The sequence below is a fragment of the Melanaphis sacchari genome, unplaced genomic scaffold, assembly GCF_002803265.2.
Source record: "Melanaphis sacchari strain LSU unplaced genomic scaffold, SCAv2.0 Contig28_pilon_pilon, whole genome shotgun sequence".
Taxonomy (NCBI): Eukaryota; Metazoa; Arthropoda; class Insecta; order Hemiptera; family Aphididae; genus Melanaphis; species Melanaphis sacchari.
Window position 1 is genome coordinate 76,222 of NW_020271162.1, and position 23,981 is coordinate 100,202.

The 23,981-nt window shown below is 27.0% G+C and overlaps 1 protein-coding gene across 1 annotated transcript in view; it reads right to left on the reverse strand.

The window, feature by feature from the left end:
* Positions 1–2,148, reverse strand: part of LOC112595633 — a 74,503-nt gene extending 72,355 nt beyond the window's left edge. Inside the window, exon 1 of the mRNA XM_025340913.1 lies at positions 1,087–2,148. The gene's annotated coding sequence lies outside the window, so the exon portion shown is untranslated. The remainder of the gene's footprint in view (positions 1–1,086) is intronic.
* Between the last annotated feature and the right edge of the window lie 21,833 nt (positions 2,149–23,981).

Here is a 23,981-nt window from a genome sequence, read left to right on the forward strand (position 1 = left end):
CATTGCGATGGTTTCAACAACTTTTTGTTATTGTTACTAATTGTTACTATCATTATTCATTATTAGTCATTACTATTTAGCGTGCCCATTCATCCTCCCCACGTATAAACTTTGATGTGTCAGCACTGATTTTGCCCGATTCGGGAGGCTTTCATCCGGTAACGAAAATTTAAAAATACCTACCTATAGGCAGTATATATACGAATCAAAGGTCCAAATCGCGCACGGGAGCAAAACAAATACACGCACACAACATACCCGGCGCGAAAAAGACCGTAGCGGTCGGCATATTAGTATCACAATAAATTATTAAGGTACCTACTCACGGCGACAGCTTTGCGCGTACGATGTTCACATTATTGTCACATTGTGAAACACGTGACTAGCGCACGGCGACGGCGGCGTTTCCGATTCGACGGTTCACAGAAAAACACAACACAGCAACGTTGTAAACTTGCACATATTATTATACACAATAACATATTATACTACAGCGTGCGTATTATATATTATATTATATTATTTAAAAACAAAATTAGTACAGACGCGCTTACACGCGCATTGGCGCTAAGTCAACAGATATTACGGTTTTCGCGTTCATCGTGCGTACCGATTACAGACGACGACGGTTCGGATAAAAATTGCCAGCTGTGCGAGACGAGTAAAATTAATTGAATTGCTCGTCGTTATTTGGTTATTTTTTTTTTCTTACACAAATACGTAATATCGCCCTCCGAATAATACGTCATTATGTAATAGCTTATCGAAAAACGAATTTTACCGAAATTAAATTATTAGGTAAGAGAATTCATAATAGTAGGACGCCCGCATGCCCGATTTACGATCGACGATGGTGTTAATAATAACAATAATAACAACAACAACAACAACAACGACGACGACGACACAATAATATTAATAATCATCGCGGGACAACGGTCCCCGCTCTTCGATAACACCACAAATTATAATATAATTTTATAAAGTATTATTGACTATTTATAAAACATCGAAATACGGTAAATAGGTACTTCTATAATTGTGTAGAAAAAATAAATGTAAAATGTACACAAACGGTCTTCTTACCTGTGATGGACTTTCAGTGGCGGCTAATTTTGTGCTGCATCGGTTGAGGCACGACACGCGTACGTTCAAACACACGCGCGCGTAACGGACGAGTACGGCGAGCTAGAGTGCGGCGAGCTAGAGTGCGGCTGGAGGTCGTCGTCGTACCGTGGGCAGGCGCAGCTGTAGGGTGGCGACGACTGTACGCGAACGGTCGTCGTGGCGGAATGAGCCGCCCGACGTGCTGGTGCCTGTGCTGCCGCTGCTCCTGTTGGTGATGTCGCCGGTTGGCTATTGCCGCCGCGATGCTGCTGCCCTGCTGGTGCTGCTACGACGCACTGCTGATACGGCGGCGGCGACCGGCGAACACGTGTTGATCGCCGCCCGCCGGCTCGTCGTCGTGTCGGGAAATAATGCGGCGTTCCGCTTCTCGCGTTGCGGCCATCGATTCCGGCATAATATAATATCACGACATAACCTACGGTGTACGAACAGTTGGGTATTTACAGTGCGTATTTCATATTATATTCGATAATGATACAATATTGATAATCAGCACACAGGTACACCGGTGTATCGGTCGTAATCTCCAATTCAAAACACGATACGTATTATAATGCGTATTATCGGGGAAATGTTTTGCGCGCGGAAGCTGCGCTCCGACGGGAATAAAAAGAAAAACAGCGACTGACCGATAACTCACGGTACACTACACAACCCGTATGTATCGTCGTTATTCATTGCGAACCGAGCATTCGTTTAAAGCGTTTACTATAAAAATATGATAAACGAGCGTGGTCGTCAGAATATTACGTATAGGTGCAATGTTGTTATTATTATTATTGAGGTTGTTGGTTGTGGGATAATATTATAAAGCGTCGGCGAGCGGACGGTAACGCTACTGCTGACGGCGGATGTGGATGGCCCTCGGCGCGTACAGAAAAATATAACCAACGATAAGCCACACACGCACACACATATTATTATACACACACGTTCGGCGGCAGCGCAATGTTGCCAACGTGTGCAAAAGTTCAACCGGCCGTGTTCGTAATATCCACTACACGCATAACATGACAGCCGCGCAGCAGAGTGTCACGGACGTAGTCGGTGCGCGCGCGAGGAACAACTACCTAATACCTATATTATATCGTGCGGCGTGGCTATGCCCGCCGACGTAGTCGCTGCTGCGTCTGCTTGTGGCCCCTATGCGTCTGCCCCACCGCCGACGACTATGACATTGACGTCGACGCACCGTAGGTGTAGTTATCGCGTGTTCGCGTCCCTTCCGGGCCGGTCGCCCGGTCACCCGTCACCGGATGAACACGCACGAGAGGCATGGAACGTCCGAGCCGACGACCATCGGGGGATCCTGTTGGTGGTCACGACGCGTGCGTGTGTATCGGTTGTATAAATTCGTCGTCATCAGTCATCCGCCGGGCCGCGACGGTCTCCCCAATTTAAACGGGCCCATATATAGCCGCCGTGCACTTAACGCGCTGCGACCCGGACATACCCACCACCCCACACCCACGACCCGTTCCGATGCGGGCGCACTCCGTCACGATGTAGTCGGCGGCAGCTTGTGCACCACAGTCGGTCGTAAGATTTTTATGATGTGACGTAGCTATATTATATATGTACACTGTTCCGGCAGCGAGTACGCGCACGATGGTTTTCCAATAACGTAATTATTTTTCCAATCCCGAAAGAAAAACTTCGCCGATTACATCGCACCGGAAATACGCCTTTCCTGCGGTAGTTGTTAAACGACGAGACACGACCGCAATCGCTTTGCTTACGAATTCCTCAGAGACGTCACCCTGCCTCCTCATCCCCTCTTATAAACTAACAAGTTATACAGACGTTGACGCACGTCCGCCACCATCTGCTGTCTCTTGTCCCCTGCGTTCTTGACGTTTACCCCGACCACTTAATAACAATGAGAGTATGGTATTTACCATACGAATTTGGATAACCAAAAACAGTTCAAGACATTCTCAGTTAATGATTTTTTATTACATTTCAAGAGCTATTGACCTTTTTCGTCTGTATATATTGATGTTCATGATGATTTAACGTTTGTATTTTTGTTTTTAACATATCCATCATTTGATTGGCAGTGGCTGTGTAGTGAAATCTCAAAACGAATCACGTCACATTATAACCAATCACCAGTTGGTGACTACAGATGATGCATCCTCGTGTACATAATTACATTTTGTAGAGCAGGGGTGTCCAACCTTTTGTAAAGTCTGGGCCATATCATATGGGTAGACGTTGTTGTGGGCTGCATAGTTTTTAATAATAATAGTTTATACATACAGTATTTTATTTTTATTTGTTGATAAATGACACGAGATCTATGCCGTAGACATATCTCCGATAATAAAATATTTTATCAAAATCGGCTCGAGTTAATCCATTAATTACTCGTATAATTAATGTGTGCCCGTGCTATTATGTTAAGATAAAAGTATTAAACATTATTAAAGTTTATTTGATGTTTAATATTATGTATTTTTATATTCTTGTGATAAATTTATTCTCAAAATATTAATATATTATAAACAATTAATTAATAGTTTTTAAATTAAAGTGAGGGCCGCATCAATATCTACCATGGGCCGCATGCATACCGCAGGCGGCTGGTTAAACACCCCTTTTGTAGAGTTAAAAAGTAGTGTAACGCAAAAATTTGCCACCTTCCGCCTTTTCACACAAAAATAAAAAAAAAAACTAAAATTGATCTAATAGGTACAATTGTATAGTTCCACAGTGCTATAGAAAAATATGCTTTATCAATAATGCAACCATGAATTATTAAAATACGCTATAGAGCAGTTATATACGATATACTCATTATAGGACTTGGAAAAAGTGTTATACTTTTAATTTTATTGGTATCCAAAAAGTAAATATTATTATTATTGTTATTTAATTACGATAAGATGAACCTCTAATGTACGTCAAATTAAACTTCAAATGTAAACTGTAATCCTATAGAATATTTTTATTTTCTTGAGATTCTATTAAATTTAAGGGTATTGTAAAATGTCCTTAGATGTACGTGTTCTCTTAGCAACGAAGAGCCACAGATCTTGAGTTACACCATTTGAGCATTATGCCAATAAATTCCTGCGAGTAATAAATTTTTCCGTTTATTCTGCACTGTGAGACGGTAGGTAAACGGACGCGTAACACGATGTATGCCAAGCGCCAAATATCACGTATAATGTGCAGATGTCGACACGCCTACGCATCATGATTGTACGTATGATATCTCACGATCTATGAATACACATGGTTATATAATTTTAATAAATATATTATCTTAAGTGGGTTCGTCAAAGAACGTTATTGCAATGTGAAAGCTCATTGAATCTTTTTTTTAACATCGTAATCATAATATTATTATTATAGCCATTTATGTGTTTTTTTTTACAATTTAGTGACCAACATCCACCGTTGACTATTAAAACCGGAACGACAAGGTGAATAAGTGTGGTAAGCCCGAGGCTTCTATATTTATGCATTCTCCAATTATTATTTAATTTCAAAACAGTCAATTGACAGTGTAGTTACATAAATGTAATAATAATTTATACAAATGTTTACAAATAGTAACTGTTTTTTTTTTTTAATATGTAATCATTTAAGTTAAAGCTATACCTCTAACTTATAAACTTTGTTATTTTATCGAATATATATCATTTTATACTGACTTTATATTTGTCTTGAGCAACCTTAAGAAATAAAAATGTAGGGTATGTATATACAATCAATAGCTTTGTCGGTATAATGGTATCAACAATTTAATTCGTTTCACTCTTTAATTGTAGTTCTATTATAATTAAACATATTTGAGTAGAACTAGAGAACTAGTAGAAGGTACCTACTTATTATATCAATTTTAAACATTGTGTCTTTTATAATAATTATTTATTAATGAAAACATTCTAAATACTGATACATTCAAATCCGGTCTTTATTTACAATATTTATAATTATGGCACAAGTTCACATAAGTTGCAACACGTTTTCTTTTACTTATACATGTTAACAAGTTAAGAACTAAATACAATTTATGGAAATCATTTGAATTAGTTAGATTAAGTTAAGTTATAGCCATCCTAAATTCCCCGTATTTTATGCATACGTTGCACTCTCTAGTTTACCAAGTCTTAAACAAATTTCTATTTTTATTATGTATATATTAAATTATCTTAATGCTATGATAACCATTTTTGCAATTATATTTGGGTAAACGAAACAGGTATCTTAATGAGTGTTTTGTAACCTTGTCAGTTAAAGTATGACAAGTAGTTGCTCTCTACTCATACCAGTTCTGGTTGGCGGTCAAAAAACTCGAGGTCCTAGGGACCACTAATAATATTGCTAATTAAACTGTTTAAGTTACACGAATAATCGTTCCCTACGCCTACTGGTTCTGGTCGCAGCTGTGAACTTAGACCAGCGACCATATTATAAATTATCTGCACCGAATAGACGTAATTACTATGACAAATGATAAATACTTATAGTAGTTATAATTTCGAAACGATGTTCCAGCACAATTTCTGATTACACAATAATTTTTAACTCGTTAAAATGAGAAAGTTCCAAAAAAAAAAATTAATAAATAAAAATAAAAATTTGATGAAAATTTCAAAATATGGTAAACTAGAGCGCTTACGTACATACGTTAAGAACGGAAAATCGCGAATTTCGGAAGGTTTTATGATATAAACTTAATAAACTTATAATTTCTGCAAATCTTTTTCCATCGTTGTTTTAAAGTCTTAAATCATTAAAATACATAAATTTCAAAAAAAAAAAAAAAAAAAAAATGTTAAAAAACGAATGATAAATTAAATTAATTTATCCCATAATTAATTATAAACAAGAAAAATGCACTAATATTTGCTAAAGAATTATTATTTTAAAAATGAACATATTATACACAAATAAATAATAATTCGAACATCTTACTTGTTAAATAAATAGTTATACCTATCAGCAATATCAGTATATTTTAAATTTTATATGTTAATATTTACGAATACAAGAACTTACCACAAAATTTGTTCACCCGGAAAATAGATGCATATTCACACAAAAACAATAACAGAGTGCACTCGCGTACATCTTATTAAAAAAATAAAAATATATTTGAAACAAAACGCTCATTTGTGAGATTTTAGACAGATGTCGGAAATCAACTCATCACGGTGAAAATAAAAACGCAATTGAAATAAAATGGAGTTTTTCTATTGTTTATTATGTTTACATTTCTTATTCGACCTGATATATACCTAAGTATAAAATAATATAAAATCCTAGAGACCATGGTACAAGAAGCTTACCTATTCATCAATAACCATTAACCGCAATACCGCGAGCGGTAGTCCTAAGTTATATTACGCAGTTTCGCGCCCAAATAATTCCTATGTCTTATCAGTTAGCAAATGAGCAATAACAATTATTGCCTCATAGATCTACTATCTACATTCTACAATCATTTATTTACTTTATTTTCACCTTGAAATGTATGCATTTTTCATTTATGGATGGTTATAAATTAAAATATACCGTATATGTATAGTAATAATGTTAGAAAGAAACTACAAACTATGTTGCCATCTTCTGTTAACTATATACCATAGCACCAAGTAAGAAAAGAATTAATAATACAGTAAATTTAAAACTAGAAATATTAAAAAGTGTACCTGGTTGGTCCTTATTTATTGAGTTTATTTTTGTTTGAAATTTACAATGTCCTAATTTTTGAACTACTTAATACTGATCTTTCGACATTCCCACATAATAAATGAAATGTATTCTTTTGTGATTTTTTTTCCTTTTTCTTCAATAGAAAAATAATTCTATTTTTTATTTATTTATTTTCAGAAAAAAAAATTTTAATTATCCTACTGTTATTAAAGTAAATTTAAAAAATGTGATTCAATAATATCAAGGTTTCCAAAAATAATAATCGTATGTCTCTTATCATAAGCTCCCAGTGTTTTTTTCACGCTTTTCAAAATATCATGTATAAAATCCCCATTTAAATGAACCAATATACGAATAAAACCCTAAAAGCTGTATAAAATAAGAAAATAATTTCTAAAATCAAAAAAAAAAAAATAATACTAATAATGAAAGAAGAAAAATCCAAGGAAATCCTTGAAAAACTCTCTTTAAGCACTTCAAAATAGTTTACACTACATATTATATCCCTGTTTAGACCAATAATTTTGTTCATAATGACCACAAAAATAAATGAAAAAGGGTTTCAGTGATCCAGAAAGTTACCTGAAAGTGATGGTAAGTATGACACGATTTCAGTTGAGATCCGGACGAATGACTATGTCGAATTTCGAATAAATTGATTGGGTGGTTCAAGAAGATTAGAGAACACTTGTTTCAATGAAAAAACGAAAACCAAATTTTATTATTTAGATATACAATTATTATATTACAATATATAAAACGCTTAAGAAATTATAAAACAACAGTGAGAATTAATTGAAAAATACCTATAGAACATTTAAAGTGTTAAGTATATTTAAAAATATTTAATTTGTATTATTTTAGGTTTTAAATTTTTTTTATAAATTATCAAGGCAATAATTAAAGTTTATTAATAAAACAAAAGAATATTTAGCTTTATTTATCAATATCATAATTCATAATACAAGACGTATATAATTAATAGTTATTTATAATTTATTTAGGTATATTTAGATGTTTATGTTCTTGTCACTTTGAATGTCGTAATAACAAAAAATATAAATTTAAAATGTCTACAATTATTCTTTTCTATATTAAAAAAAAAAAGAAAATCAATTTTTATTAAAAGCTAGTAATGCGTAAATATTTCTATTTTCTTGTAGTTTTTTGTAAATTTTTTCCAATTATTAAGAAAGGTATTTTCAACTATATAAAGAACTGACTAAGTTAAATTTATTACCAGCGATTATTTTTAGTGTTCATTGATTTGAGAAAATATATTACTACACAGATATATAAAAATTTTGTTAATTTTTTTTTTTTGGACTAAAAGATCATTGTATATCTAATATATTCTTAACTTCGTGCTAAAATTTGAAATTTAAAAAATAAATTAAAATTATTGTGATTGGAAATTTATCTATGTATAAATATTTCAATATTAAAAAAATAATGAGTACGATTAAATGTACCTAGTTTCTTATTAATCTTTATTCTTCTTTAGACTTGTCAAAAATATTTCACACACATTTTGTAACATTTCTTTTTTTTTTTAACTAGGTACAAGCTTGAACCTTGAAGTCTCGATTTGGTAGCATCTATAGTCTACGTATCTATAAAAAGTAAAAAGTCGGTTCTGATAACATTATTCAATATCCACACAATAAACTACAATAGGTATAACAAGTAACAACATTTATTTACATATACACATATACACAACTCCCTACATATGTAGAACTGTCAGATTTTTGTTTTGTCAGGACTAACCATTTGATGCGTCATTGTATAAAAATCTGTATACTAACAAAACTGATACCATTGTTAACTGCAACCTCGTCACTAATATTTAAACGTTAGTTTCTTTATCGCTCAGAAGCTTCTATGCGAGTGAGTACCATCGTTTCGTTCTCCGTACTGTATTGGCCAAAAATTATAGTGAAAATAGGAATGCACTGTCCGTATGCTAATATAAATAGGACGAACATTCAAATGATATGTAAATTATAGCTATAAGTTAACAAATATAGACAAGACTTAATATCAACTACTTTTTAAATATACCTATTTAATACTTAGTACTAACACGCATGTTTTGTTCAATATATATATAGACATAATATAATTTCGTTCTTATAGGTCGATGAAAAATAAAAGGATATTATCTAACCTTACCTAATAACCTAGACATAAAAATTAAATAATAATAGACCATGTACTACGTAGTAAATTAGAGGCATTCATTTAGAATATTTTTGAATACCTATATGTAAATTAAAATAGACCTAAATTATTTGTAGTGAATTTAAATTTTAACGGACTGTACTGAAGGTTGTTGTAAGTTTTAAAAGTTATTGTTTTTTGTACGTATTATATATTATGTGTAGGGGTATATCTACACACAATGAAGAATTTACGTATTATTTACATAGAACTATACGAGATAGACTTAGATGATGGTCAGACATTGATACCAGGATACTGAATAGTTGCTTTAATTTTAAATAAAGTATAAATTACTTCAGATAATTTATTTTAAAATATGCGATTTGTTTGCCAAGCTAATAAATTAGTGTTTAATAAATGTAAAATCTTTGTATCCTATGCTATTTATAAAATGATGTATAATGATTTTGATATTATGATCCAATCACCAGCTAAACCTCTTTTATACCGATAGCTATTTGTTTATGTACTTATATTGTTATTATTTACTGAACACTTTATAGTATTAAAATCTGGAAAAAAATCTACTCATTTTATTTTATTAAATTAAATAAGTATATAAATGGCTAGATTTCATAGTGTATGTGAATAAAAATATAATAGATTTATTTTGTATATTATCATGTGTGTTGATAATTGCTTACACACAATACTTCATATTATATTGTGCATAAATTTGTATTTTAGTATGTTAAATTATAAGAACTATATTGTTTTTGGGATTAAGAACATTCAGCAAAATATTTATACTAATATCTAACGTATATTTTTTTCAATGGACATTTTGAAAGAAGTCTGAACATATAAGTAGTAAAATGAGTTTGATATCAAATTAAGTTCAAAAGCTATCTTCAATAATTTAAGATTACAAACATAGATTTTTTTCTAATACATTATGTAGTATTACATGACTTAAGAAATCTTTAAAATAATTTTGGAAATACTCCAAGGTATTTATACTGGTGAGTGAAAGAAAATATATAACTAAAAACTCCAAAATTTGTTTTAACGACCTCATATAACTATAAAATGATGAAAAAATTCGGAAATACATAGTAGAAAGAGAAATATATATATAATTTATGTAGTTTAGAATAATCCATGAGGAAAACTACCTTGCCTAAAATAGGAACACAGTGTAGCAATAGATTTTGGAACTTTGAACTTAGAATGCAAATAAAAAGTAACAGTAAAACACTGAGAATAGTAAAAAAAATATATCAAGAGAGCTAATCTTAAAGTTGTTACTTTACCACTCCACCAAAAATAAAAAATAAAAGAATCTAAATAATAATGACTACTAAATCTAAGTTACAATAGTACTTTAATGTTTGTGTTCACTATTCGATATTTAAATAACGTTTTGTGTGATGGCCACTTTACTACTAATACATTCATCATTGGCAACAACGCTACCAAAACATTATACGTTATTTGTTTAAAAAAATAATATGTGTAAAGATTTTTCAAAGACTCGTAAAATCCAAAAGGCATAAAATATAGCTGATAACGTTCTAGGGGAATCGTGACTTCGAGCACATACAATATACTAATTTCTAGTCAATAAACTTTAGAAATCTATGAAAAACAAAAAATTTATCGATTTTATTATTATTTTAACTCTTAATATACTTGCGTATTAAAATAAAATTATTATTAATTCTTTAACTTAAAATAATAAGTATAAATTACAATAATTCATGTTTAAAAAAAAATAAATAATTTTATCTGAAATTATATTTATTTATTTTGAATAATTTAGACTATCTTTGTTTAAATCACTTTTTTCTCTACTCACAAAAACCTTTTAAAATGTAAATGTGTTAATTTTAAAAATTTTTACTTATAATTATAATTTTTAATTTTGGACTCTTATAATACCTTATTTTTCTTTAAATAAACCACTATCGTTATTAATTATTATTATTGAATTAATTCTAAATAATAATTATTAAAGTTAGGTTTATTTGTATGGATATAGTACTATGAAATTTTTTTGCTTTCGAAAGTAAGTAATTCAATCACGTTTATTGAATTTAAATGTTTTGTGTAAACAAATCATAATATGTTAATATAAGATAACTAAAAATTGTTTAGATGTGTCATTTTTACTCATTAGTCATTATCCTATCGTTATCCACAGTTAATTTATTAATATATAATTTATAATTCACATTTTTTATAGATGAAAAAACCACTGCTTTCATCCTATATAACTATATATAACATTGTGTATCCATTGTAATCAATAAACACCGACACAACGCTTTGCGGTAGTGTATATCTATCAACTATTCGCATCAGCGGGTGCTCGGAGCGAATTGTATATAATATGGTACTTGATTCGCAATAAAGTGATTGAAAACAGAACCACGCCGCAATGGTATGTCACGCGGAACCAATTCCAGATTAAGACATTTTTTTCGCAAAAATCGTTTTTTTTTTTTTTTTACTATTGCAACCAAAATAAGGGCGAAATCAATTTTCTCTTGCAGACCTATAGGTTTATAGATTGTCTGAAGGTCAAAAATATTTAGTCATTTAATATAATGTATATAATAACTTTCTCAGATTAGCGGTAACCGATAAATGATTATATATTAGTAAAAACCTTTGAAAACCAACAATTTCAAAATAACATTAACATATAGAAGATGCGAATATTAGTTAAAACTTGTACTATAATATTTTATATTAACTGAATAATATTCCAATTACAAATACAATATGGTAATGACAGTAAATATAAATAACCAAAAAAAAAAAAAAAAAAAAAAAAATAGAAAAAATATATAAAATGTAACTAAAATTATGTTAAAGAGATCTATCATTAATATAACTTTCTATAGACTTAAGTACATTGACAGGATAAGCACAGATCAATATACTTTCGAGTTAATTTTATATAATTAAAGTATACTATAAATTATATAATATTTAAACTTCAAAAATTTCATTTTCATTGTTCTATTAGTATAAGTTAAACATAAACATTAAAACATAGAGCTTTTAAGTATTCAATTTTACTAAAATACCTATATATGTATAAAATGCACTGTTCGTTTTAATGTTTTGCTATATTATGTTTATTAGAAACTTGCATTTTTTTTAAAGGTTCACATCTTGGGCACTTTTAACAGTCAACTCATCAGCATATACACTATATATCATATAGTGTATATTTTTATACATAAACGATTTTCTATAAAAATGATTTTGACCCGAAGACGGTTTTGCGTGTTTGTTATACAATCATTAATGTAATTACATTATATCATTTAAATATTATACATTATATATATATTGGTTACGGCGGTAAATCGATGTTTCCTATAATATATTAATATGTACTACTACGGTACCAAACACTAAATTTAATGCGTCTTGTGTAGATAATATAACGATATATCGTTACTATCATAAGTCATAACGCAATAGAACACTAGAACGTACCGTCCTGTAAGAAAACTGCGAAATGTCGAACGATAAATAAATGATAACGCCATAATATATAATATTACATAGGTACTTACAAGCGTGATTGTGTACATTATGTTATGTATATAGTATTTACGGTTTATCAGAGTGTCCATAGTATTATAAAATATATTATAGCGGTTAAACCCCGCTGTTGTTGATTTATTTGGTTATTAAAATTGCTTTGAACTTTTTATAAATTAAGCCACGTGACATTTACGCTTTTAATGTTCAGATTCTTGACAACTATACATAGTGGAATTTCGCGTTCCTTTTTAAACGGAACTTTTGCGTTTTAATTTCTATGTTGCTAAGTATTTCGCTAATTAAATTTTAAGATATTTTTTTGGGAAAATCACGTAGACGGCGGATTTGCCTAGAATTTTAACAGAGGTCACAAACCACAACCTTCAGCACTCGTATTATATACCACCCTCGCCAACAAGACACCGATACACAATGCAAAGTATTTCTAAAGTGTCTGTTATTGTCGTTGTTTCACTTTCAAAATATACAAAATGTAATCAGACACTACGGTAAAGTAAAAATCACTCAAATTATCATTTATAATATACAATAATGTATAAAATTTTAAATTTTTGTTCATAAATGACGACGGTGATAATTTTCAGAAAAAACCTCACGTTAAATATAAAAACAATTTTTCTTTCTGATGACGATAACGACTACTGCCATATTTATTTTTACATAGAAATTAATAGTAATTGATAAAAATCACATTTAAATTTGTTAATATTATGTAATTGTGTTATAATAGATTTATCAGTAGCGTTCTCACTTAATTAATTTGTTGCCATTGATCAACAAATGCATAATAAAAATTGCTATGGACTAAGAGTCCCGTTAATCGTTATAACCATAGGTTTAATCAAGGTTAGTGTATAAAAATGTACATTATAGATTATTCAAATTTTATGCTATAGTCAAATAACTCACGAATGAGAGCGATTTCATTTTTTTTAGAAATAGCCTTTAAATCACATACCCTTAGATGACGTCACCTATCATACATGTGATTAAAATACAATTTATAAAATTAATAAATCGTTCTCCAGAATAGAATTTTGATTTAGTTAATTTGTTAATTTGCTAAAATGTATTTAAAAAATGCACATAATTGATAATTAATTATAATGAATAGGCATGTTTTGTTAATTGATGTACATCGTAAAGTTTTTCCAAAAAAATTATTTTTGAAAATTTAAATTTAAATTTTACAAATAAACATAATCAATAAGAATTAAAACTTATATTTCACTTATAAAAATCACTATCAATTTATACATATACATGTATATTTTTTTAGAAAATCATTGAGCCACTTATATCTGAAGAGAACACTGTTTACAAAGTTATCAACACTCTAGACAGAAATATTAGTAATATTAGTAGAAAAATATAGTAAAAGTCTACTTATTTTTCTTTATTTTTGCATGTACTTACATTTTTTGCGCCAGTCTACTCACATCAAAATACTTGAACTCTCTAACTAAAGCTAACTTTAAGTCTAATTATAAAAATATTATGTTCAGATTATAAATATTTATTTGATATTTACTATGATATTATTTAAAACAAAAATCAATATTTCTTTAATGGAATACAAAGAGTTTATAAACTCTGTTTAAAGTTTAAAAAAATAGCAAATTTATAATTTGAATAATGTGAATAAATTTTTTTTTTTATATAATATATTTGTTTATTTATTTTTTTTTTTTTTTTATATATAATTAATTTATAATATAAAAACTGTATTAACTGATCGAAAACTAAATTTCTCATATCTTATGAAATCTTACTTGATTGCATAACAAAAGAGGTACATAACATAATTAAACAAAATATCATGCATTAATGTCCTTTAATGACGATTTTTTTCCTGCATACTCACTTAACTTGTTTAAATTCTGTAATATTATGTAGTATTATGCAGTTAACTTCATAAACATAAAAGCGATAAAAAATTATTATTTTTTCTTTAAGATACCACATTTATATAATTTAAAAAGATACGAAAAACCAAAACTAAGTTATTTCATTAAATATAATAATGATATAAATATACTAGTGTACAAGACAATGGACGATGTACATAAAAATATTTAATATATAATTGTAGAATTAGAAAATAAATGACAAAGACTTGCCAATTGAGGTAGTTTAAACACAATCATTTATAAATTTAAATTTTTTGTTTTAAAAAGATCATTATTTTGCTAGAAAATCAATATTTTCTTATAAACGTGGACTTGCTATTTATTTTATTTATTTTGCTATTAAAATATACAGAATGATTCACCAAAAATGATTTCCATTTTTTTTTTATAATAATACAGTTGTTTAAAAATTTAAAATATACTGAAGTATCATATTTTCTGATTCTTAATATTTTTTGTTCTACTTACTTGAAGAATTTGACGAAGAGATACAAACTTCTGTTTTTCAAATGAAAATCTCATTTTGATGAATAAATTTAAGCATTTGAGATACTCTCATCAATAAAAGTTATTTAGCCAATAATTTTTCTGTGCATTTTTTGTATGTCTAAATCAAACAATTTTTTCCATTAAATTTCGATTTTTCAAAATTTAATTTTTTTTCATGCATTCATAAACACATTTTAAATATTAAATTATATAATAAGTATATAATATTTATTTCTTAGGATGAAGAAAAAATAAGCACAATAATTGTTAACTGTATAATTCTAACTCTTTGCCTTTTTATGACTATTCGATAAATCAAATACACATTAAATTTTCAATCACAAGAGTACTAGTTTATTTAAATTATTTTCAATTAAATTTTTATAATTGAGGTTATTTATTTTAATTTGACTATACAACAGTTAACGCTTAACTTGATCGCATATTGAGACGCAACAAAAAAACGATAACCCGTTACCAACTGGTATCTAATATTATGTAGCACATAGACAAAACGTTTAGCAAATCGTTAAACATTTGTTATTTTTCAATCATTAAAAAATAAACATTATTATTATTATTATTATTATTTATTTGTAAATTGTACATAATAAATATATTTTTTTTTATAATTTCTGTAGCAAAATTCAAATTTGTTAAAAAAATAAATGTACAACATGATGTTATGTTATGTTATATACAAGTTATGCATTATTATAGTTACCCACCAAATTATATAAACTGTGAATATGCTCATCAAAACGACGTGTTGATTACAATATTATAGTGTATGCAAATTTAACGTATTTCCTAACCTTAACTAACCTTGGCTTTTTATCAATAAAACTTTACAAAATATAATATCAAGAATTTAATTTTTAAACAATTTTTATACACTACCTTGATTAACCATTACACGAATAAATTAGAAATATACGGAAATCATTATTCTTCTGAAGAATATTAATTTAATTTACTTATAAGATGTTTCATATTAATATATTAGAAAACATATAGACCATATTATAGTCATATAAATATAGAAACAAAAGACTATCATCTAATTATACTATAGCTGATAATGTTAAAGATTTATGATAGAGTATACCAATATAAATGCCAACGTCTCAAAGAACAACTTGTTTAAATGCTAGATACAATAAAGTATTATAAAAATAGATAGGTACAAAAATACCGCTCTTCTGTACATTAAATATTGTGTGGGTCACTATTTTAAGTCTTTTAAATTTAAATTAAATAATATAACTATCATTGTAAACGAAAAATAATTCAAAACAAAAACGATCTATCAAATTATTATATCACCAATTGATAATGTTTTTATGTAGCTACTGAAATCATTTATTTTACTTTTAGACTTTAATATTATAGTAGGTTGATATAATTTCTGCCAAAAATATTGCATTTATTATATTATTAGTATTTAATTATTAATTATTATAATTATATATATATTATATCAACTTATTCAACTCAAAATTTAGTAATATCTTTCTGTAGTTTCTGTAAATACCGTAAAACAGTAAAAATTAATTTATATAGTACCTACCTATAAATAGATAATATTTTAGAATAAATCAAAAATTTTAATACGTTTAGCATAATATTTTGTTATAATTCAAAATACGTAAAAGTCTAGGTTACCACGAATAATGTTTTTAAATTATAACGAAATAATTATCATATTTATTAATAGTTTAAATAAATAATTTTTGTCTAAATTTGAGCTTAAGAAATTCCATATATTTTTTAAATTTTATAGTTACATTTATATACTATACATAGAAATCTTATATTCAATTTTCATTACAAAAAGAAAAAAAATAATGAACTTTAACTTCAAAATAGTTTGAAATTTTCTACACTTTTAATAAATTTCCTAATTTTTAACATCAAATGCATATAAAAAAATGTACCTATTTTATTTAAAAATTGAAAAACGAATAAAAACCAGGTAATACATTTTTAAATTATAACACATAAAAATAAAAATATTGTGACTATAGATTTTTGTATCTTTAAATTCAAAAATTAACAATTAAAAGAAGCTTTGTATTAAACTATCAAGTTAATTGAATAATATTGAAGTTAAAAAGATTTTGAATTAAAATCTACTAAGCTTATTTATGCTTTTTTTATGTATTTATTATTTTTAGAAGTAAAATACTAAAGTTAATTTATTATAAAATTATTAAACTATAAATATATATTTCAAGCTTAAACTGAAAACTGTTTAAACGGTACACTAAAAGTTAAATATAAAATAGAATTTTTCAGAAGCTTATTGCCGGTAATATATATTAAATTTCATTTAGACAACTGTTTATAAAACTAATTCTAAATTCCTAATGAATAATATTGTTTTTTAGGCAGGTAATTTACAGTTTCAATAAAAATAAATAAATTCTTTTTAACCGTTTTGTCAAAAAATCTCTCAAAAACATTTCATAAATAATATAGGTATACTTAATATCAAACTATTTTGTCAAAATAATAGAAATATGATTGGATTTTTTAAGTATAAATTATACGTTATAGTAGTTAGATAGATTATTTTGATTTTAAATTGACTATTATGTATTTTACAGAGTAATATATATTTATCAATAATGTTTATCAGTGGCGCACATTCATACTATTATTTACAGGTATAATTTTAAAGTTGCGTAAAATTATTTAAATTTTAGATTTAAAGTAGAGTGATGAATGTATTGTTTTTATAATTGCTTTGAGTTTTTTGTTTATTCTGTAGGTGTGGGTGTGTGTGTGTGTGTGTGAAATAATTTTTTAATAGAAAATTATAAATATGATTATAAAATAATTGTGACACAGAGACGATCCATGTTCATACAACACTATGAGTATGGGAAAAATACTTTTTTTTTCAGTTTACCGATACAAATATAATATAGCAAGGAGAGGAAAAAATATATTATAAAATGACAAAAATTAGCAAAAAAATGAAAATATTACCCCAGTGGTAAAGTTATTTTTCTATCAGTTATTCTTTATTACGTCTCATGCTTTAGAACGTAATTTCACCAAATAAAAATTGGTGTAATCCTAATAATTTTTATTAAATTCATCGTTATCTTATACTTAGTTTACTAAATATTATAATTATATGTTTGAGGTTTTAGGAATACTTATTATCTCACAAATTATTAAGTTCATGACCAGCCACAGATGTCTAATTAATTAGTGGGTTACACAATGATTAATTTTTAAAAAGTGTAGCTGCAACAAGTACATGTGTATGTGTGCATGTGTGTGTATGTAGTGAATTAGTACAATAAAGTATTTACCTATTTTCTATATATATATATATATATAATGATATGTAAGGTCAAAAAGATTTAATTATTACATTGGTAATACATATAAAATTTCTATTAAACTTTATATTTGGCATTTGATAAAAAAAAATTAAAGTTTTAATTTAAATATTTTATATTTAAAAACTCTGTAAATAACAACTTATATGATTGTTTAATTTTAATAAGACAGTTCCATTAAATTTTACAAGTATACACAACTAATAAATATAATTAATTTTTATCTTAAGTTTTAAGTTAATGTTATAGTTTGTAAAAAGAAATTAAAATAATAACAATAATTAAGTGATAAAATAAGATCATTAATCTTAAAATAGAGTTATCAGTATTTTATAATAATTTAACTATTCATAGGTCTAGACTCTAGAATATAATTATATAATATTCTTGGAAACTAAATTATAGAAAACACATAATTAATATGTTTATATAATTTAATATTTAAATCACAGTTTAATAAAAACCATATGAAAAAATAAACTTCATTTTTAGTAGTTGATATTTCAACTATCTTATGATTGGCAATAGTGTATGCGTTTCTACAGGGGAACAACGATAAAGAAATTACGGTTAGAAAAATGCATTATGTATATATTACACACTCCTGCTGTATATATCGAGTATAGATAGTAATATTCACAAACGTATAAAGAGCAGTAGGTAACTAAATTTCCAATAATAATATGCCAATATAAATTTTGCATAATTATATTATGACGGCGATCGAAGAAAAATGACATACCAAAAATAAAACGCACAACACATGATTATAAAAAAGACGTGAAGTAAAAAAAAAGATTAAATTAACATAAGTTTCTTCGAGGTCGGTGTTTTGGTTTCAGTGTCACCATTCTCTGACAAAACTACTTCTATGAAACCTATAAAGTAAAGATCATAATAATTATATTTGTTTCATTGATGCGTACATAATACAATTATTATAGTTTAATGATATTCATGTAATATTACTAATATTTATAGTTAATACCCAATACTACATAGCTATACCTATAATAATATTTACTTTTATATAGTTGCGCGAAATGTGAATTAATAACCGTTTGATCATATCATAAAAGCGGTGCATCGATAGAACACGAAATTGTTGAGCTTTCTACGTGTCATCTATATATATATATATATATATATTTATAAATATATCTATTTTTGAGAAATCTCTATATACGTATTATGTACAGGATGAGACCATTATGTCTCCTCTTTCCTATAAATCTAACAGGGCAAAACGAGAAACCACACGCGGTGGCCTATCCTGCATAGAAAGTTGCTAACGATTTACTACATATATATATTTTATACACCAATAATAGACTTATGTGCCATTCCAAGGGTCTCATTATTACATCTCCAACGCGATGTACTTATATTGATTTACAGAACGCGTTGTGCCTGCTGGGATTGATGATTTATTTTTTTTCCAGAACAATTCGTTTTTCAAAAACTTGCAGTCGTCTAAAATATGTATCTACTTCGAAACGAAAAACATTTATTATTTTTATTCTACTAGTCACGTATCTTATAAAAAAAAAAAAAAATTCACAGCATTTATAATAACTTTAGGAATGTGTGTTAAACGTGTTCCAAATGTTTCAATCCGTGCGAAGAGGAATACCTATATTTTACACATGGCTACTGCGATTACTGTGACTGCAGAATCCCCTCTACCTTAGAATAAAATGTGACACTAGCAAAACATTACTGATATTGGTTAAATTACATTAATTTTCATCCTTAATTAATGAAATACGATAGGTGTTATAATTTATTTTTTTAGTTTTATTCAATTACCGAATTTGACAGGTAAAACAAATATTTTAAAATGACACGAAATACGTTGTATGCAGTTGCAAATCAATAAATCTAACCAAAAACACAAAATCGTCAAGAAATAAACAATTTTCATCACACAAAATGTTTACACCACGTAGGTACCTACTTACAACTACAGTGATTGAGCTCTTATTACAATCACTTTTTTTTATCAATTGAAATTTAAAAACATTTAATTTTATCTTTATGCTATATTTATTTAAAAATATATTTATATATTATACCCGTGTTTAAATTTTTTGCTCGTATTTTATCTAATTGCCTAGTGCATACCTATGTATACATACATAAACCGACATAATTATCTGTACCTTCAATTAAACAAACGCTTTGCTTGCGTATAAATTAAATGCTGTTGAGATTTTTCACATGAATCATCTTTAATTCTGCTGATTCAATGAAAGTTTTCTTTTACACATACATGTATAAGTATTTTGCTGACCAATTGTATTTAGGGAGATACTGTTCCGCCCCACTACAATGTGAAATTTTACGACGTTTCCAAATGTTGTCATTGACGTTTTTTCGAAGCAGGAAGAAATTAATCATTATGTTATCTAAACTTTGTCGGCATATGATATTAAGTATACATTTATATAATACAATTTCAATCTTCATGTACCGTTCAAATAATTATGTTATCATTAACCATTAAGATAAATCATTGAGTTTATTTAATAACAATTAAAATCGTATTTCCTTTCTATTGTGTAAAAAATGTATTTGTCTAATACAGCATATAATTCGTAAATCAGTTGTATAATTAATATTTGTTTAATTTTATTCATATAATCTTCAATGACGGTTTCAACATACTTAATATTATAATACGCGTCCAGCAAATGAGTTAGTGATTCATTACTCAAATGCCTAATTATGTTAATTATTCTGTACATGAAATAACGTTATGATGAAATGTTTTTGTTTGAGATAAACAGACATTAATAAGACTTATTAAAACCATTAAATATCAGTATATCAAATCTAGAGCGTGTACTGCAGTATAGCGACTGTATATGACTAAGCGTTTATACAACAAAATATATTTACAATACACAGTGCCTATATACTTACCTACTGTATTATTGTGTAGATGATAGGTTGACGTAAATATTAGCCACACAGGCAGTTATAGCGGAGATATTTATTATACTTTTTAACTGGAAAAAATAAATATTTTTAGGATTTTATCTCAGATCTACAACTTACTTAATTTTAGAAAAAAAAATTAACCAAATAGAAATAAATTTGACTAGTGACAAGTACATCGTATTTTATTAATCATTGTATAAGGTAATTAATAATTTTCAATGAAAATGTATTAAATAATATATGGTCATCATGATAAAATATTTAACACATTTTAAGATTTATTTCATTAAACAAAAATGTATAGCACTCTATTAATAATTAAAAATTGTGCGCTTAAAAAAAGAGAATAAAGGAAATTTTTTTTGAAAGTTCTAAAAACAAATTATTTATGAATATATATATTGTATGTATATCCAAATCTATATAACTGTTAATTTATTTATAGTTGTTATCATATATTATTATAATATTACTTATACCATTTTTCTATCAAATTTCTACAATGCGCAGAATGAAAATTTGTACGGTTTATATATATTATATATTGAAAATAATTCAATAGTTTAAATACACAACAATTTAACATAGGTTAAAATGTATATTGCTAAATTTATTAAAAAAATTTTAATACCACAGAAAAAAATTTTACACCCACTATAAATAATTAGGTTAAAAATTCACAAACAGCTAAAAGTAAAGTAGTATATTATAATGTTTTGTTTACTATCGATTTCGGACTACACATATATCATTTTAAGATAAAATAAATATTATTTTATATAAATATTATAATAAACATATACTAATTAAAATACATTGAGCATTTGAGCTTATGTAACTTATATAATGTATTTAGGAATTTCTAACACTCTACCCATAATAAAGATAAATCATAATTAGTCCTTTCTTTTTATAACAAAAAATAACTACGCTTTACGTTTCAGGTTTAATTTTTACAAGTTATAAAAAACACACAATTATTACAACGGCTGCAGTGTATGTTAATTTAAATCTTAATAAATAAATAAATTTCCGCTAATCTCATTAATATTTTTTCAAAGCTCTTTACATTTAAACCCTTAATAAAGGTCAATATTTTAAATATATTTAAGTTAATTTCACTATAGTCCATTATATAGTTCATCCGTCTTCAATCCGTATTTGCATATTTTTCTTAAATGATGAACAGTCAACAGATCATTTAAGGTGACTCAGCACAAGGTCAGCCACTCACTACGTCCGTTTATGCTATTTACTGGTTTCATATTTAAATTTGCAATCCATTCCTTCGCATTACATACTATTTTCTAAACATTTATATCTATTATGTGGAATTTACTTAAAATTCCGTATAATGCACAAACATATAAAATAGATACTTGATATTTTGAGTTTAATTTGAAAATCATAAAAAATATGTAAATACTTAATTTACTATTTTTACTAAAATAGTAAATTTTTACATAAACAATAAATTACAAATTGTTATTCTTCAATTTTGTAAAGTAGGTATTGCTTATATTATTTAATTCATTTATTTATATAGAAATTTAGCCATCCTTATATTTAAAAATACAGAAACATTTAGCAATACGTACTTATAATAAATACCTATAAAACAATTCAGCTGTAGTCGATAATTTTTACTGTATAGTTATCTATTTCGTTAAATTATGTTTCTAAGTAATTCTGATACCAGTCAAAATTGTTTAATTATGAAATTAGTCAAACTATAATTTCATATATGACAGGAAACGTTCTGGTTAAACCTTATATTCAACCTAAATATTATAAACATACGTGTATCTGACAAGTTCCTGAATATAATTTATTTGATGAAAATTTATTATATATATACTCAAAACGGATTCAATGTGTTATTTTTTTTTATTTGACCTTACCTTCAGGATCAATTAAAAATAAAAATGCTTTAATATTAAATGTTGAAGATGGTTAAAAAATTACATATTGGAACTAACTGGTACTTATTATATATTTAGGAAGGGGGGCACAATAGTAAAAATTTTGCATAATTATCAGGAATAAAATAAGACCACGGAGAAAAAAATAAGTTTTTAATTTGTGTTTATTTTTGCAACTTATAAATGAAATACTGCAGAGACTTGAATTTTATACTAGTTTCTTTTTAATTTTTGCATAATAAAATTTTTGTTTTTGAGTGAAAAAACTTGATTAAAAAAATAAATAGTCACAATTTATTTTTTTATAAATTTACACACAGTTAAGGTTTTTACTAAATTTATTAAAATCACAACTATTTACAAATTTCAAACAATTTTTATTTTGACAGCCAAAGTTTGAAAATAAAATATAAAAGCATTCATTACTCCAAACTATATATCTTTTTAAATTAAAAATCTAGCGTAAAGCCAGATCATTCTTTTTATGATAGATTGAAGTTTAAAGTTAGATAAAAACTATTTATTGAATATTCATACATAAATACGTAATATAACAATTTTTTCTCAAACAATATGTTTTTTATTTCGTTGTAGAATGTAGTTCAAAAAAAAGTTATTGTTATATTTTTGAACATTCCACTTTTGTACTTAAATTATCCATTATCATTGTCTATACTAAATAACATTTTTAAAATATTTAAACGAATTTGAAGCTATTTTATACCACTATTATGATTGTGAACATATTCACACCGTTTAACTGTGTACGTTAAACTTAACTTATAGTGGATAGTAATATTTTATGAAATAAT